Source organism: Salmo salar, chromosome 11 (assembly GCF_965601325.2).
Source record: "Salmo salar chromosome 11, fSalSal1, whole genome shotgun sequence".
Taxonomy (NCBI): domain Eukaryota; kingdom Metazoa; phylum Chordata; class Actinopteri; order Salmoniformes; family Salmonidae; genus Salmo; species Salmo salar.
Window position 1 is genome coordinate 40,009,649 of NC_138301.1, and position 20,183 is coordinate 40,029,831.

At 55.7% G+C, this 20,183-nt stretch overlaps 1 protein-coding gene across 1 annotated transcript in view; it reads left to right on the forward strand.

Moving 5' to 3' along the window:
* Positions 1-20,183, forward strand: part of LOC106594589 (metallophosphoesterase MPPED2) — a 214,708-nt gene that overhangs the window by 152,332 nt on the left and 42,193 nt on the right. The window lies entirely within an intron of this gene.

Here is a 20,183-nt window from a genome sequence, read left to right on the forward strand (position 1 = left end):
CCCTGTCCCAGACAGCTACACTACACTACCATTCCCTGTCCCAGACAGCTAGGCTACACTACCACCCCCTGTTCCAGACAGCCAGACTACACTACCTCCCCCTGTCCCAGACAGCTAGACAACACTACCACCCCCTGTCCCAGACAGCTAGACTACACTACCACACCCTGTCCCAGACAGCTAGACTACACTACCATCCTCTGTCCCAGACAGCTAGACTACACTACCAACCCCTGTCCCAGACAGCTGGACTACACTACCACACCCTGTCCCAGACAGCTAGGCTACACTACCAGCCCCTGTCCCAGACAGCTAGACTACACTACCACTCCCTGTCCAAGACAGCTAGACTACACTACCATTCCTTGTCCCAGACAGCTGGACTACACTACCCTCCCTGTCCCAGACAGCTACACTACACTACCATTCCCTGTCCCAGACAGCTAGGCTACACTACCACCCCCTGTCCCAGACAGCTGGACTACACTACCACCCCCTGTCCCCGACAGCTAGGCTACACTACCTGTCCCAGACAGCTAGACTACACTACCTCCCCCTGTCCCAGACAGCTAGACTACACTACCCTCCCCTGTCCCAGATAGCTAGGCTACACCACCACCCCCTGTCCCAGACAGCTAGACTACACTACCATCCACTGTCCGAGACAGCTGGACTACACTACCACCCCTGTCCCCGACAGCTAGGCTACACTACCATTCCCTGTCCCAGACAGCTGGACTACACTACCACCCCCTGTCCCAGACAGCTAGACTACACTACGATCCCCTGTCCCAGACAGCTAGACTACACTACCATCCCCTGTCCCAGACAGCTAGACCACTACCCACCCCTGTCCCAGACAGCTAGACTACACTACCCTACCCTGTCCCAGACAGCTAGACTACACTACCATCCCCAGTCCCCTACCGTCCCCTGTCCCAGACAGCTAGACTACACTACCACCCCCTGTCCCAGATAGCTAGGCTACACTACCACCCCCTGTCCCAGACAGCTAGACTACACTACCATCCACTGTCCGAGACAGCTGGACTCCACTACCACCCCTGTCCCCGACAGCTAGGCTACACTACCATTCCCTGTCCCAGACAGCTGGACTACACTACCACCCCCTGTCCCAGACAGCTAGACTACACTACCACACCCTGTCCCAGACAGCTAGACTACACTACCCTCCTCTGTCCCAGACAGCTAGACTACACTACCACCTCTGTCCCAGACAGTTAGACTACACTACCACACCCTGTCCCAGACAGCTAGGCTACACTACCATCCCCTGTCCCAGACAGCTAGACTACACTACCACTCCCTGTCCAAGACAGCTAGACTACACTACCATTCCTTGTCCCAGACAGCTGGACTACACTACCATTCCCTGTCCCAGACAGCTACACTACACTACCATTCCCTGTCCCAGACAGCTAGGCTACATTACCACCCCCTGTCCCAGACAGCTGGACTACACTACCACCCCCTGTCCCCGACAGCTAGATTACACTACCACTCCTGTCCCAGACAGCTAGATTACACTACCACCCCCTGTCCCAGACAGCTAGACTACACTACCATCCCCTGTCCCAGACAGCTAGACCACTACCCACCCCTGTCCCAGACAGCTAGACTACACTACCCTCCCCTGTCCCAGACAGCTAGACTACACTACCATCCCCAGTCCCCTACCGTCCCCTGTCCCAGACAGCTAGACTACACTACCACCCCCTGTCCCAGATAGCTAGGCTACACTACCACCCCCTGTCCCAGACAGCTAGACTACACTACCATCCACTGTCCGAGACAGCTGGACTCCACTACCACCCCTGTCCCCGACAGCTAGGCTACACTACCATTCCCTGTCCCAGACAGCTGGACTACACTACCACCCCCTGTCCCAGACAGCTAGACTACACTACCACACCCTGTCCCAGACAGCTAGACTACACTACCCTCCTCTGTCCCAGACAGCTAGACTACACTACCACCTCTGTCCCAGACAGTTAGACTACACTACCACACCCTGTCCCAGACAGCTAGGCTACACTACCATCCCCTGTCCCAGACAGCTAGACTACACTACCACTCCCTGTCCAAGACAGCTAGACTACACTACCATTCCTTGTCCCAGACAGCTGGACTACACTACCATTCCCTGTCCCAGACAGCTACACTACACTACCATTCCCTGTCCCAGACAGCTAGGCTACATTACCACCCCCTGTCCCAGACAGCTGGACTACACTACCACCCCCTGTCCCCGACAGCTAGATTACACTACCACTCCTGTCCCAGACAGCTAGATTACACTACCACCCCCTGTCCCAGACAGCTAGACTACACTACCACACCCTGTCCCAGACAGCTAGACTACACTACCTTCCTCTCTCCCAGACAGCTAGACTACACTACCAACCCCTGTCCCAGACAGCTAGGCTACACTACCACCCCCTGTCCCAGACAGCCAGACTACACTACCTCCCCCTGTCCCAGACAGCTAGACTACACTACCACCCCCTGTCCCAGACAGCTAGACTACACTACCAACCCCTGTCCCAGACAGCTGGACTACACTACCCCCCCTGTCCCAGACAGCTACACTACACTACCATTCCTTGTCCCAGACAGCTGGACTACACTACCATTCCCTGTCCCAGACAGCTACACTACACTACCATTCCCTGTCCCAGACAGCTAGGCTACACTACCACCCCCTGTTCCAGACAGCCAGACTACACTACCTCCCCCTGTCCCAGACAGCTAGACAACACTACCACCCCCTGTCCCAGACAGCTAGACTACACTACCACACCCTGTCCCAGACAGCTAGACTACACTACCATCCTCTGTCCCAGACAGCTAGACTACACTACCAACCCCTGTCCCAGACAGCTGGACTACACTACCACACCCTGTCCCAGACAGCTAGGCTACACTACCAGCCCCTGTCCCAGACAGCTAGACTACACTACCACTCCCTGTCCAAGACAGCTAGACTACACTACCATTCCTTGTCCCAGACAGCTGGACTACACTACCCTCCCTGTCCCAGACAGCTACACTACACTACCATTCCCTGTCCCAGACAGCTAGGCTACACTACCACCCCCTGTCCCAGACAGCTGGACTACACTACCACCCCCTGTCCCCGACAGCTAGGCTACACTACCTGTCCCAGACAGCTAGACTACACTACCTCCCCCTGTCCCAGACAGCTAGACTACACTACCCTCCCCTGTCCCAGATAGCTAGGCTACACCACCACCCCCTGTCCCAGACAGCTAGACTACACTACCATCCACTGTCCGAGACAGCTGGACTACACTACCACCCCTGTCCCCGACAGCTAGGCTACACTACCATTCCCTGTCCCAGACAGCTGGACTACACTACCACCCCCTGTCCCAGACAGCTAGACTACACTACGATCCCCTGTCCCAGACAGCTAGACTACACTACCATCCCCTGTCCCAGACAGCTAGACCACTACCCACCCCTGTCCCAGACAGCTAGACTACACTACCCTCCCCTGTCCCAGACAGCTAGACTACACTACCATCCCCAGTCCCCTACCGTCCCCTGTCCCAGACAGCTAGACTACACTACCACCCCCTGTCCCAGATAGCTAGGCTACACTACCACCCCCTGTCCCAGACAGCTAGACTACACTACCATCCACTGTCCGAGACAGCTGGACTCCACTACCACCCCTGTCCCCGACAGCTAGGCTACACTACCATTCCCTGTCCCAGACAGCTGGACTACACTACCACCCCCTGTCCCAGACAGCTAGACTACACTACCACACCCTGTCCCAGACAGCTAGACTACACTACCCTCCTCTGTCCCAGACAGCTAGACTACACTACCACCTCTGTCCCAGACAGTTAGACTACACTACCACACCCTGTCCCAGACAGCTAGGCTACACTACCATCCCCTGTCCCAGACAGCTAGACTACACTACCACTCCCTGTCCAAGACAGCTAGACTACACTACCATTCCTTGTCCCAGACAGCTGGACTACACTACCATTCCCTGTCCCAGACAGCTACACTACACTACCATTCCCTGTCCCAGACAGCTAGGCTACATTACCACCCCCTGTCCCAGACAGCTGGACTACACTACCACCCCCTGTCCCCGACAGCTAGATTACACTACCACTCCTGTCCCAGACAGCTAGATTACACTACCACCCCCTGTCCCAGACAGCTAGACTACACTACCACACCCTGTCCCAGACAGCTAGACTACACTACCTTCCTCTCTCCCAGACAGCTAGACTACACTACCAACCCCTGTCCCAGACAGCTAGGCTACACTACCACCCCCTGTCCCAGACAGCCAGACTACACTACCTCCCCCTGTCCCAGACAGCTAGACTACACTACCCCCCCCTGTCCCAGACAGCTAGACTACACTACCAACCCCTGTCCCAGACAGCTGGACTACACTACCCCCCCTGTCCCAGACAGCTACACTACACTACCATTCCTTGTCCCAGACAGCTGGACTACACTACCATTCCCTGTCCCAGACAGCTACACTACACTACCATTCCCTGTCCCAGACAGCTAGGCTACACTACCACCCCCTGTTCCAGACAGCCAGACTACACTACCTCCCCCTGTCCCAGACAGCTAGACAACACTACCACCCCCTGTCCCAGACAGCTAGACTACACTACCATCCTCTGTCCCAGACAGCTAGACTACACTACCAACCCCTGTCCCAGACAGCTGGACTACACTACCACACCCTGTCCCAGACAGCTAGGCTACACTACCAGCCCCTGTCCCAGACAGCTAGACTACACTACCACTCCCTGTCCAAGACAGCTAGACTACACTACCATTCCTTGTCCCAGACAGCTGGACTACACTACCCTCCCTGTCCCAGACAGCTACACTACACTACCATTCCCTGTCCCAGACAGCTAGGCTACACTACCACCCCCTGTCCCAGACAGCTGGACTACACTACCACCCCCTGTCCCCGACAGCTAGGCTACACTACCTGTCCCAGACAGCTAGACTACACTACCTCCCCCTGTCCCAGACAGCTAGACTACACTACCCTCCCCTGTCCCAGATAGCTAGGCTACACCACCACCCCCTGTCCCAGACAGCTAGACTACACTACCATCCACTGTCCGAGACAGCTGGACTACACTACCACCCCTGTCCCCGACAGCTAGGCTACACTACCATTCCCTGTCCCAGACAGCTGGACTACACTACCACCCCCTGTCCCAGACAGCTAGACTACACTACGATCCCCTGTCCCAGACAGCTAGACTACACTACCATCCCCTGTCCCAGACAGCTAGACCACTACCCACCCCTGTCCCAGACAGCTAGACTACACTACCCTCCCCTGTCCCAGACAGCTAGACTACACTACCATCCCCAGTCCCCTACCGTCCCCTGTCCCAGACAGCTAGACTACACTACCACCCCCTGTCCCAGATAGCTAGGCTACACTACCACCCCCTGTCCCAGACAGCTAGACTACACTACCATCCACTGTCCGAGACAGCTGGACTCCACTACCACCCCTGTCCCCGACAGCTAGGCTACACTACCATTCCCTGTCCCAGACAGCTGGACTACACTACCACCTCTGTCCCAGACAGTTAGACTACACTACCACACCCTGTCCCAGACAGCTAGGCTACACTACCATCCCCTGTCCCAGACAGCTAGACTACACTACCACTCCCTGTCCAAGACAGCTAGACTACACTACCATTCCTTGTCCCAGACAGCTGGACTACACTACCATTCCCTGTCCCAGACAGCTACACTACACTACCATTCCCTGTCCCAGACAGCTAGGCTACATTACCACCCCCTGTCCCAGACAGCTGGACTACACTACCACCCCCTGTCCCCGACAGCTAGATTACACTACCACTCCTGTCCCAGACAGCTAGATTACACTACCACCCCCTGTCCCAGACAGCTAGACTACACTACCACACCCTGTCCCAGACAGCTAGACTACACTACCTTCCTCTCTCCCAGACAGCTAGACTACACTACCAACCCCTGTCCCAGACAGCTAGGCTACACTACCACCCCCTGTCCCAGACAGCCAGACTACACTACCTCCCCCTGTCCCAGACAGCTAGACTACACTACCACCCCCTGTCCCAGACAGCTAGACTACACTACCAACCCCTGTCCCAGACAGCTGGACTACACTACCCCCCCTGTCCCAGACAGCTACACTACACTACCATTCCTTGTCCCAGACAGCTGGACTACACTACCATTCCCTGTCCCAGACAGCTACACTACACTACCATTCCCTGTCCCAGACAGCTAGGCTACACTACCACCCCCTGTTCCAGACAGCCAGACTACACTACCTCCCCCTGTCCCAGACAGCTAGGCAACACTACCACCCCCTGTCCCAGACAGCTAGACTACACTACCACACCCTGTCCCAGACAGCTAGACTACACTACCATCCTCTGTCCCAGACAGCTAGACTACACTACCAACCCCTGTCCCAGACAGCTGGACTACACTACCACACCCTGTCCCAGACAGCTAGGCTACACTACCAGCCCCTGTCCCAGACAGCTAGACTACACTACCACTCCCTGTCCAAGACAGCTAGACTACACTACCATTCCTTGTCCCAGACAGCTGGACTACACTACCCTCCCTGTCCCAGACAGCTACACTACACTACCATTCCCTGTCCCAGACAGCTAGGCTACACTACCACCCCCTGTCCCAGACAGCTGGACTACACTACCACCCCCTGTCCCCGACAGCTAGGCTACACCACCACCCCCTGTCCCAGACAGCTAGACTACACTACCTCCCCCTGTCCCAGACAGCTAGACTACACTACCACCCCCTGTCCCAGACAGCTAGACTACACTACCATTCCTGTCCCAGACAGTTAGACTACACTACCACCCCCTGTCCCAGACAGCTAGACTACACTACCACACCCTGTCCCAGACAGCTAGACTACACTACCATCCTCTGTCCCAGACAGCTAGACTACACTACCAACCCCTGTCCCAGACAGCTGGACTACACTACCACACCCTGTCCCAGACAGCTAGGCTACACTACCACTCCCTGTCCCAGACAGCTAGACTACACTACCACTCCCTGTCCCAGACAGCTAGACTACACTACCATCCCAGTCCCCTACCGGCCCCTGTCCCAGACAGCTAGACTACACTACCATCCCCTGTCCCAGACAGCTGGACTACACTACCATTCCCTGTCCCAGACAGCTACACTACACTACCATTCCCTGTCCCAGACAGCTAGGCTACATTACCCCCCCCTGTCCCAGACAGCTGGACTACACTACCACCCCCTGTCCCCGACAGCTAGGCTACACTACCCCCCCCCCCTGTCCCAGACAACTAGACTACACTACCTCCCCCTGTCCCAGACAGCTAGACTACACTACCACCCCCTGTCCCAGACAGCTAGACTACACTACCACTCCTGTCCCAGACAGCTAGATTACACTACCACCCCCTGTCCCAGACAGCTAGACTACACTACCACACCCTGTCCCAGACAGCTAGACTACACTACCTTCCTCTCTCCCAGACAGCTAGACTACACTACCAACCCCTGTCCCAGACAGCTAGGCTACACTACCACCCCCTGTCCCAGACAGCCAGACTACACTACCTCCCCCTGTCCCAGACAGCTAGACTACACTACCACCCCCTGTCCCAGACAGCTAGACTACACTATCAACCGCTGTCCCAGACAGCTGGACTACACTACCCCCCCTGTCCCAGACAGCTACACTACACTACCATTCCTTGTCCCAGACAGCTGGACTACACTACCATTCCCTGTCCCAGACAGCTACACTACACTACCATTCCCTGTCCCAGACAGCTAGGCTACACTACCACCCCCTGTTCCAGACAGCCAGACTACACTACCTCCCCCTGTCCCAGACAGCCAGACTACACTACCACCCCCTGTTCCAGACAGCTAGACTACACTACCACACCCTGTCCCAGACAGCTAGACTACACTACCATCCTCTGTCCCAGACAGCTAGACTACACTACCAACCCCTGTCCCAGACAGCTGGACTACACTACCACACCCTGTCCCAGACAGCTGGACTACACTACCATCCCCTGTCCCAGACAGCTAGACTACACTACCACTCCCTGTCCAAGACAGCTAGACTACACTACCATTCCTTGTCCCAGACAGCTGGACTACACTACCCTCCCTGTCCCAGACAGCTACACTACACTACCATTCCCTGTCCCAGACAGCTAGGCTACACTACCACCCCCTGTCCCAGACAGCTGGACTACACTACCACCCCCTGTCCCCGACAGCTAGGCTACACTACCACCCCCTGTCCCAGACAGCTAGACTACACTACCACCCCCTGTCCCAGACAGCTAGACTACACTACCATTCCTGTCCCAGACAGTTAGACTACACTACCACCCCCTGTCCCAGACAGCTAGACTACACTACCACACCCTGTCCCAGACAGCTAGACTACACTACCATCCTCTGTCCCAGACAGCTAGACTACACTACCAACCCCTGTCCCAGACAGCTGGACTACACTACCACACCCTGTCACAGACAGCTAGGCTACACTACCACTCCCTGTCCCAGACAGCTAGACTACACTACCACTCCCTGTCCCAGACTGCTAGACTACACTACCATCCCAGTCCCCTACCGTCCCCTGTCCCAGACAGCTAGACTACACTACCCCCCCTGTCCCAGACAGCTAGACTACACTACCACCCCCTGTCCCAGACAGCTAGACTACACTACGTTCCCCTGTCCCAGATAGCTAGGCTACACTACCAACCCCTGTCCCAGACAGCTAGGCTACACTACCACCCCCTGTCCCAGACAGGTAGACTACACTACCTCCCCCTGTCCCAGACAGGTAGACTACACTACCACCCCCTGTCCCAGACAGCTAGACTACACTACCCTCCCCTGTCCCAGACAGCTAGACTACACTACCACACCCTGTTCCAGACAGCTAGTCTACACTACCACACCCTGTTCCAGACAGCTAGACTACACTACCACACCCTGTTCCAGACAGCTAGGCTACACTACCAACCCCTGTCCCAGACAGCTAGACTACACTACCCCCCCTGTCCCAGACAGCTAGACTACACTACCATCCCCTGTCCCCTACCGTCCCCTGTCCCAGACAGCTAGACTACACTACCTTCCCCTGTCCTAGATAGCTAGGCTACACTACCACCCCTGTCCCAGACAGCTAGACTACACTACCTTCCCCTGTCCCAGATAGCTAGGCTACACCACCACCCCCTGTCCCAGACAGCTAGACTACACTACCATCCACTGTCCGAGACAGCTGGACTACACTACCACCCCTGTCCCCGACAGCTAGGCTACACTACCATTCCCTGTCCCAGACAGCTGGACTACACTACCACCCCCTGTCCCAGACAGCTAGACTACACTACGATCCCCTGTCCCAGACAGCTAGACTACACTACCATCCCCTGTCCCAGACAGCTAGACCACTACCCACCCCTGTCCCAGACAGCTAGACTACACTACCATCCCCAGTCCCCTACCGTCCCCTGTCCCAGACAGCTAGACTACACTACCACCCCCTGTCCCAGATAGCTAGGCTACACTACCGCCCCCTGTCCCAGACAGCTAGACTACACTACCATCCACTGTCCGAGACAGCTGGACTCCACTACCACCCCTGTCCCCGACAGCTAGGCTACACTACCAACCCCTGTCCCAGACAGCTAGACTACACTACCACCCCCAGGCCCAGACAGGTAGACTACACTACCTCCCCCTGTCCCAGACAGGTAGACTACACTACCTCCCCCTGTCCCAGACAGCTAGACTACACTACCATCCCCTGTCCCAGACAGCTAGACTACACTACCACCCCCTGTCCCAGACAGCTAGACTACACTACCACCCCCTGTCCCAGACAGCCAGACTACACTACCTCCCCCTGTCCCAGACAGCTAGACTACACTACCACCCCCTGTCCCAGACAGCTAGACTACACTACCAACCCCTGTCCCAGACAGCTGGACTACACTACCCCCCCTGTCCCAGACAGCTACACTACACTACCATTCCTTGTCCCAGACAGCTGGACTACACTACCATTCCCTGTCCCAGACAGCTACACTACACTACCATTCCCTGTCCCAGACAGCTAGGCTACACTACCACCCCCTGTTCCAGACAGCCAGACTACACTACCTCCCCCTGTCCCAGACAGCTAGACAACACTACCACCCCCTGTCCCAGACAGCTAGACTACACTACCACCCCCTGTCCCAGACAGCTAGACTACACTACCATTCCTGTCCCAGACAGTTAGACTACACTACCACCCCCTGTCCCAGACAGCTAGACTACACTACCACACCCTGTCCCAGACAGCTAGACTACACTACCATCCTCTGTCCCAGACAGCTAGACTACACTACCAACCCCTGTCCCAGACAGCTGGACTACACTACCACACCCTGTCACAGACAGCTAGGCTACACTACCACTCCCTGTCCCAGACAGCTAGACTACACTACCACTCCCTGTCCCAGACTGCTAGACTACACTACCATCCCAGTCCCCTACCGTCCCCTGTCCCAGACAGCTAGACTACACTACCCCCCCTGTCCCAGACAGCTAGACTACACTACCACCCCCTGTCCCAGACAGCTAGACTACACTACGTTCCCCTGTCCCAGATAGCTAGGCTACACTACCAACCCCTGTCCCAGACAGCTAGGCTACACTACCACCCCCTGTCCCAGACAGGTAGACTACACTACCTCCCCCTGTCCCAGACAGGTAGACTACACTACCACCCCCTGTCCCAGACAGCTAGACTACACTACCCTCCCCTGTCCCAGACAGCTAGACTACACTACCACACCCTGTTCCAGACAGCTAGTCTACACTACCACACCCTGTTCCAGACAGCTAGACTACACTACCACACCCTGTTCCAGACAGCTAGGCTACACTACCAATCCTGTCCCAGACAGCTAGACTACACTACCCCCCCTGTCCCAGACAGCTAGACTACACTACCATCCCCTGTCCCCTACCGTCCCCTGTCCCAGACAGCTAGACTACACTACCTTCCCCTGTCCTAGATAGCTAGGCTACACTACCACCCCTGTCCCAGACAGCTAGACTACACTACCTTCCCCTGTCCCAGATAGCTAGGCTACACCACCACCCCCTGTCCCAGACAGCTAGACTACACTACCATCCACTGTCCGAGACAGCTGGACTACACTACCACCCCTGTCCCCGACAGCTAGGCTACACTACCATTCCCTGTCCCAGACAGCTGGACTACACTACCACCCCCTGTCCCAGACAGCTAGACTACACTACGATCCCCTGTCCCAGACAGCTAGACTACACTACCATCCCCTGTCCCAGACAGCTAGACCACTACCCACCCCTGTCCCAGACAGCTAGACTACACTACCATCCCCAGTCCCCTACCGTCCCCTGTCCCAGACAGCTAGACTACACTACCACCCCCTGTCCCAGATAGCTAGGCTACACTACCGCCCCCTGTCCCAGACAGCTAGACTACACTACCATCCACTGTCCGAGACAGCTGGACTCCACTACCACCCCTGTCCCCGACAGCTAGGCTACACTACCAACCCCTGTCCCAGACAGCTAGACTACACTACCACCCCCTGTCCCAGACAGGTAGACTACACTACCTCCCCCTGTCCCAGACAGGTAGACTACACTACCTCCCCCTGTCCCAGACAGCTAGACTACACTACCATCCCCTGTCCCAGACAGCTAGACTACACTACCACCCCCTGTCCCAGACAGCTAGACTACACTACCACCCCCTGTCCCAGACAGCCAGACTACACTACCTCCCCCTGTCCCAGACAGCTAGACTACACTACCACCCCCTGTCCCAGACAGCTAGACTACACTACCAACCCCTGTCCCAGACAGCTGGACTACACTACCCCCCCTGTCCCAGACAGCTACACTACACTACCATTCCTTGTCCCAGACAGCTGGACTACACTACCATTCCCTGTCCCAGACAGCTACACTACACTACCATTCCCTGTCCCAGACAGCTAGGCTACACTACCACCCCCTGTTCCAGACAGCCAGACTACACTACCTCCCCCTGTCCCAGACAGCTAGACTACACTACCACCCCCTGTCCCAGACAGCTAGACTACACTACCATTCCTGTCCCAGACAGTTAGACTACACTACCACCCCCTGTCCCAGACAGCTAGACTACACTACCACACCCTGTCCCAGACAGCTAGACTACACTACCATCCTCTGTCCCAGACAGCTAGACTACACTACCAACCCCTGTCCCAGACAGCTGGACTACACTACCACACCCTGTCACAGACAGCTAGGCTACACTACCACTCCCTGTCCCAGACAGCTAGACTACACTACCACTCCCTGTCCCAGACTGCTAGACTACACTACCATCCCAGTCCCCTACCGTCCCCTGTCCCAGACAGCTAGACTACACTACCCCCCCTGTCCCAGACAGCTAGACTACACTACCACCCCCTGTCCCAGACAGCTAGACTACACTACGTTCCCCTGTCCCAGATAGCTAGGCTACACTACCAACCCCTGTCCCAGACAGCTAGGCTACACTACCACCCCCTGTCCCAGACAGGTAGACTACACTACCTCCCCCTGTCCCAGACAGGTAGACTACACTACCACCCCCTGTCCCAGACAGCTAGACTACACTACCCTCCCCTGTCCCAGACAGCTAGACTACACTACCACACCCTGTTCCAGACAGCTAGTCTACACTACCACACCCTGTTCCAGACAGCTAGACTACACTACCACACCCTGTTCCAGACAGCTAGGCTACACTACCAACCCCTGTCCCAGACAGCTAGACTACACTACCCCCCCTGTCCCAGACAGCTAGACTACACTACCATCCCCTGTCCCCTACCATCCCCTGTCCCAGACAGCAAGACTACACTACCTTCCCCTGTCCTAGATAGCTAGGCTACACTACCACCCCTGTCCCAGACAGCTAGACTACACTACCTTCCCCTGTCCCAGATAGCTAGGCTACACCACCACCCCCTGTCCCAGACAGCTAGACTACACTACCATCCACTGTCCGAGACAGCTGGACTACACTACCACCCCTGTCCCCGACAGCTAGGCTACACTACCATTCCCTGTCCCAGACAGCTGGACTACACTACCACCCCCTGTCCCAGACAGCTAGACTACACTACGATCCCCTGTCCCAGACAGCTAGACTACACTACCATCCCCTGTCCCAGACAGCTAGACCACTACCCACCCCTGTCCCAGACAGCTAGACTACACTACCATCCCCAGTCCCCTACCGTCCCCTGTCCCAGACAGCTAGACTACACTACCACCCCCTGTCCCAGATAGCTAGGCTACACTACCAACCCCTGTCCCAGACAGCTAGACTACACTACCACCCCCTGTCCCAGACAGGTAGACTACACTACCTCCCCCTGTCCCAGACAGGTAGACTACACTACCTCCCCCTGTCCCAGACAGCTAGACTACACTACCATCCCCTGTCCCAGACAGCTAGACTACACTACCACCCCCTGTCCCAGACAGCTAGACTACACTACCACCCCCTGTCCCAGACAGCCAGACTACACTACCTCCCCCTGTCCCAGACAGCTAGACTACACTACCACCCCCTGTCCCAGACAGCTAGACTACACTACCAACCCCTGTCCCAGACAGCTGGACTACACTACCCCCCCTGTCCCAGACAGCTACACTACACTACCATTGCTTGTCCCAGACAGCTGGACTACACTACCATTCCCTGTCCCAGACAGCTACACTACACTACCATTCCCTGTCCCAGACAGCTAGGCTACACTACCACCCCCTGTTCCAGACAGCCAGACTACACTACCTCCCCCTGTCCCAGACAGCTAGACAACACTACCACCCCCTGTCCCAGACAGCTAGACTACACTACCACACCCTGTCCCAGACAGCTAGACTACACTACCATCCTCTGTCCCAGACAGCTAGACTACACTACCAACCCCTGTCCCAGACAGCTGGACTACACTACCACACCCTGTCCCAGACAGCTAGGCTACACTACCAGCCCCTGTCCCAGACAGCTAGACTACACTACCACTCCCTGTCCAAGACAGCTAGACTACACTACCATTCCTTGTCCCAGACAGCTGGACTACACTACCCTCCCTGTCCCAGACAGCTACACTACACTACCATTCCCTGTCCCAGACAGCTAGGCTACACTACCACCCCCTGTCCCAGACAGCTGGACTACACTACCACCCCCTGTCCCCGACAGCTAGGCTACACTACCACCCCCTGTCCCAGACAGCTAGACTACACTACCTCCCCCTGTCCCAGACAGCTAGACTACACTACCACCCCCTGTCCCAGACAGCTAGACTACACTACCATTCCTGTCCCAGACAGTTAGACTACACTACCACCCCCTGTCCCAGACAGCTAGACTACACTACCACACCCTGTCCCAGACAGCTAGACTACACTACCATCCTCTGTCCCAGACAGCTAGACTACACTACCAACCCCTGTCCCAGACAGCTGGACTACACTACCACACCCTGTCCCAGACAGCTAGGCTACACTACCACTCCCTGTCCCAGACAGCTAGACTACACTACCACTCCCTGTCCCAGACAGCTAGACTACACTACCATCCCAGTCCCCTACCGTCCCCTGTCCCAGACAGCTAGACTACACTACCATCCCCTGTCCCAGACAGCTGGACTACACTACCATTCCCTGTCCCAGACAGCTACACTACACTACCATTCCCTGTCCCAGACAGCTAGGCTACATTACCCCCCCCTGTCCCAGACAGCTGGACTACACTACCACCCCCTGTCCCCGACAGCTAGGCTACACTACCCCCCCACCCCCCCTGTCCCAGACAACTAGACTACACTACCTCCCCCTGTCCCAGACAGCTAGACTACACTACCACCCCCTGTCCCAGACAGCTAGACTACACTACCATTCCCTGTCCCAGACAGCTACACTACACTACCATTCCCTGTCCCAGACAGCTAGGCTACATTACCCCCCCCTGTCCCAGACAGCTGGACTACACTACCACCCCCTGTCCCCGACAGCTAGGCTACACTACCCCCCCACCCCCCCTGTCCCAGACAACTAGACTACACTACCTCCCCCTGTCCCAGACAGCTAGACTACACTACCACCCCCTGTCCCAGACAGCTAGACTACACTACCACTCCTGTCCCAGACAGCTAGATTACACTACCACCCCCTGTCCCAGACAGCTAGACTACACTACCACACCCTGTCCCAGACAGCTAGACTACACTACCTTCCTCTCTCCCAGACAGCTAGACTACACTACCAACCCCTGTCCCAGACAGCTAGGCTACACTACCACCCCCTGTCCCAGACAGCCAGACTACACTACCTCCCCCTGTCCCAGACAGCTAGACTACACTACCACCCCCTGTCCCAGACAGCTACACTACACTACCATTCCTTGTCCCAGACAGCTGGACTACACTACCATTCCCTGTCCCAGACAGCTACACTACACTACCATTCCCTGTCCCAGACAGCTAGGCTACACTACCACCCCCTGTTCCAGACAGCCAGACTACACTACCTCCCCCTGTCCCAGACAGCCAGACTACACTACCACCCCCTGTTCCAGACAGCTAGACTACACTACCACACCCTGTCCCAGACAGCTAGACTACACTACCATCCTCTGTCCCAGACAGCTAGACTACACTACCAACCCCTGTCCCAGACAGCTGGACTACACTACCACACCCTGTCCCAGACAGCTGGACTACACTACCATCCCCTGTCCCAGACAGCTAGACTACACTACCACTCCCTGTCCAAGACAGCTAGACTACACTACCATTCCTTGTCCCAGACAGCTGGACTACACTACCCTCCCTGTCCCAGACAGCTACACTACACTACCATTCCCTGTCCCAGACAGCTAGGCTACACTACCACCCCCTGTCCCAGACAGCTGGACTACACTACCACCCCCTGTCCCCGACAGCTAGGCTACACTACCACCCCCTGTCCCAGACAGCTAGACTACACTACCTCCCCCTGTCCCAGACAGCTAGACTACACTACCACCCCCTGTCCCAGACAGCTAGACTACACTACCATTCCTGTCCCAGACAGTTAGACTACACTACCACCCCCTGTCCCAGACAGCTAGACTACACTACCACACCCTGTCCCAGACAGCTAGACTACACTACCATCCTCTGTCCCAGACAGCTAGACTAAACTACCAACCCCTGTCCCAGACAGCTGGACTACACTACCACACCCTGTCCCAGACAGCTAGGCTACACTACCACTCCCTGTCCCAGACAGCTAGACTACACTACCACTCCCTGTCCCAGACTGCTAGACTACACTACCATCCCAGTCCCCTACCGTCCCCTGTCCCAGACAGCTAGACTACACTACCCCCCCCTGTCCCAGACAGCTAGACTACACTACCACCCCCTGTCCCAGACAGCTAGACTACACTACGTTCCCCTGTCCCAGATAGCTAGGCTACACTACCAACCCCTGTCCCAGACAGCTAGGCTACACTACCACCCCCTGTCCCAGACAGGTAGACTACACTACCTCCCCCTGTCCCAGACAGGTAGACTACACTACCTCCCCCTGTCCCAGACAGCTAGACTACACTACCACACCCTGTTCCAGACAGCTAGTCTACACTACCACACCCTGTTCCAGACAGCTAGACTACACTACCACACCCTGTTCCAGACAGCTAGGCTACACTACCAACCCCTGTCCCAGACAGCTAGACTACACTACCCCCCCTGTCCCAGACAGCTAGACTACACTACCATCCCCTGTCCCCTACCGTCCCCTGTCCCAGACAGCTAGACTACACTACCTTCCCCTGTCCTAGATAGCTAGGCTACACTACCACCCCTGTCCCAGACAGCTAGACTACACTACCTTCCCCTGTCCCAGATAGCTAGGCTACACCACCACCCCCTGTCCCAGACAGCTAGACTACACTACCATCCACTGTCCGAGACAGCTGGACTACACTACCACCCCTGTCCCCGACAGCTAGGCTACACTACCATTCCCTGTCCCAGACAGCTGGACTACACTACCACCCCCTGTCCCAGACAGCTAGACTACACTACGATCCCCTGTCCCAGACAGCTAGACTACACTACCATCCCCTGTCCCAGACAGCTAGACCACTACCCACCCCTGTCCCAGACAGCTAGACTACACTACCATCCCCAGTCCCCTACCGTCCCCTGTCCCAGACAGCTAGACTACACTACCACCCCCTGTCCCAGATAGCTAGGCTACACTACCACCCCCTGTCCCAGACAGCTAGACTACACTACCATCCACTGTCCGAGACAGCTGGACTCCACTACCACCCCTGTCCCCGACAGCTAGGCTACACTACCAACCCCTGTCCCAGACAGCTAGGCTACACTACCACCCCCTGTCCCAGACAGGTAGACTACACTACCTCCCCCTGTCCCAGACAGGTAGACTACACTACCTCCCCCTGTCCCAGACAGCTAGACTACACTACCCTCCCCTGTCCCAGACAGCTAGACTACACTACCACACCCTGTTCCAGACAGCTAGTCTACACTACCACACCCTGTTCCAGACAGCTAGGCTACACTACCAACCCCTGTCCCAGACAGCTAGACTACACTACCCCCCCTGTCCCAGACAGCTAGACTACACTACCTCCCCCTGTCCCCTACCGTCCCCTGTCCCAGACAGCTAGACTACACTACCTTCCCCTGTCCTAGATAGCTAGGCTACACTACCACCCCTGTCCCAGACAGCTAGACTACACTACCCTCCCCTGTCCCAGATAGCTAGGCTACACCACCACCCCCTGTCCCAGACAGCTAGACTACACTACCATCCACTGTCCGAGACAGCTGGACTACACTACCACCCCTGTCCCCGACAGCTAGGCTACACTACCATTCCCTGTCCCAGACAGCTGGACTACACTACCATCCCCTGTCCCAGACAGCTAGACTACACTACGATCCCCTGTCCCAGACAGCTAGACTACACTACCATCCCCTGTCCCAGACAGCTAGACCACTACCCACCCCTGTCCCAGACAGCTAGACTACACTACCCTCCCCTGTCCCAGACAGCTAGACTACACTACCATCCCCAGTCCCCTACCGTCCCCTGTCCCAGACAGCTAGACTACACTACCACCCCCTGTCCCAGATAGCTAGGCTACACTACCACCCCCTGTCCCAGACAGCTAGACTACACTACCATCCACTGTCCGAGACAGCTGGACTCCACTACCACCCCTGTCCCCGACAGCTAGGCTACACTACCATTCCCTGTCCCAGACAGCTGGACTACACTACCACCCCCTGTCCCAGACAGCTAGACTACACTACCATCCCCTGTCCCAGACAGCTAGACTACACTACCACCCCCTGTCCCAGACAGCTAGACTACACTACCACCCCCTGTCCCAGACAGCTAGACTACACTACCACCCCCTGTCCCAGACAGCTAGACTACACTACCACCCCCTGTCCCAGACAGCTAGACTACACTACCATCCCTGTCCCAGACAGCTAGGTTATGCTACCCTTCACACTGCATTAGCTAACTAGCTACCTTTTAACTATTTATTTCATGGCATAAATTGGTGCTCACTGTGTACCTACTGCCGAGGCCATTATTCTCATTGGAGCTGGATGGGGAAAGGTCACCTGACTAAGTGCTGGCACAGCTGAAACACCCACCAGAAATAAAAGCAGGGATAAATAAGTGAAGGCATCAGTGACAACAAGGCAGGACACTGCAGGACAGATGCTAAGTGCTTTGGGTGAGGGGTGTGATGGGCGAAGAGCACACACAAACTCTTTTTTCACACACAGACTTTTCTTGTGAGTTGTTAAGACTATAGAAAGAGAAAGACATGAATGATTCATTTGAGGGTTCAGAAGATGGTTCGTTGTGTTGCTTGATCTAGGTGTGAATGAGAACAGAGAGATATTCAAACTATCCCGAAGAAGTGTCAGTTGTCACATATCCCGTCTCTCTAAAAGCACAGATGTAGACTCTTAATTTGATCACCCTGTTGTTTCAAGAAATGCTCTGCACATCAGGAAAAGAAAACCTGTAGCGTATTTGAGGTTTAAAAAGACTTATAACGTTTGTAATTTCCACTTTAAAATGTCAGACTTGATTTGACCTAACTAAAAATGTATGAACCCCTACAAAAATGTCCATTAATTTTAATCCACACAATAATTCACATTTCCTGTTGCTGCAGGGTTATTTTCCTGCTGTGAGAAACTGGTCAAATTAAAATCCAATATATGTAAGTGTTCCCTCTGTAACACAGTAGATTCACGTCTTATGGATGATCCAGAGAATCCAGTGTAAGGTTATCGTGGGCTACTGGCAAGGTTAGCCTTGTGAACAGATAAGAAGAATATGAAGGGACAGTGAGTGATTGTGAGACTCAGTCTCAGACAATGGCCTTTAGCGGTGTATGGATTGTTAGGGATTGCACTGACTGGATAGGATAGCTTCCGCTCAGTCTCCTTCTCCTCTCTGTCTCTCTCTGTCTCTCTGTCTCTCTGTCTCTCCCTCCCTGCAGAGAGGTAAGGATGATGTATACCAAGCCATCAATCACCGTGTTAAACAGGTGTATAAACCGAAGGCCAGCCCCTCCACACTGGTCTGTTCCTCAGTGATAGTCCTGATCGCTTCCTTCCTCTCTCTCTCTCACACACAGAGACACACACACACACAGCAACACACACAAAGACACACACACAACGCAGGTGGCAGAGACAAGGCTCCCCTTATCTTTAGAGGTGGCCAGAGGAAGTCGTTCTAGCCCTCTCCCACACCCGGACGCGGGGCTGGCTCAGGCCACCGACCCCCCCCACCCCCGGCCAGCCACGGGGCCCCGGGGTCTCGGCCGTCTCCGGGTCACTCTGGGTCTCGGCTCATAGCTCCGGGTGCATACCCGGGTTCTCAGGCCGTCCCGGGCACCCGGGCTCGGCTCATAGTCTCACGTTGGTGTC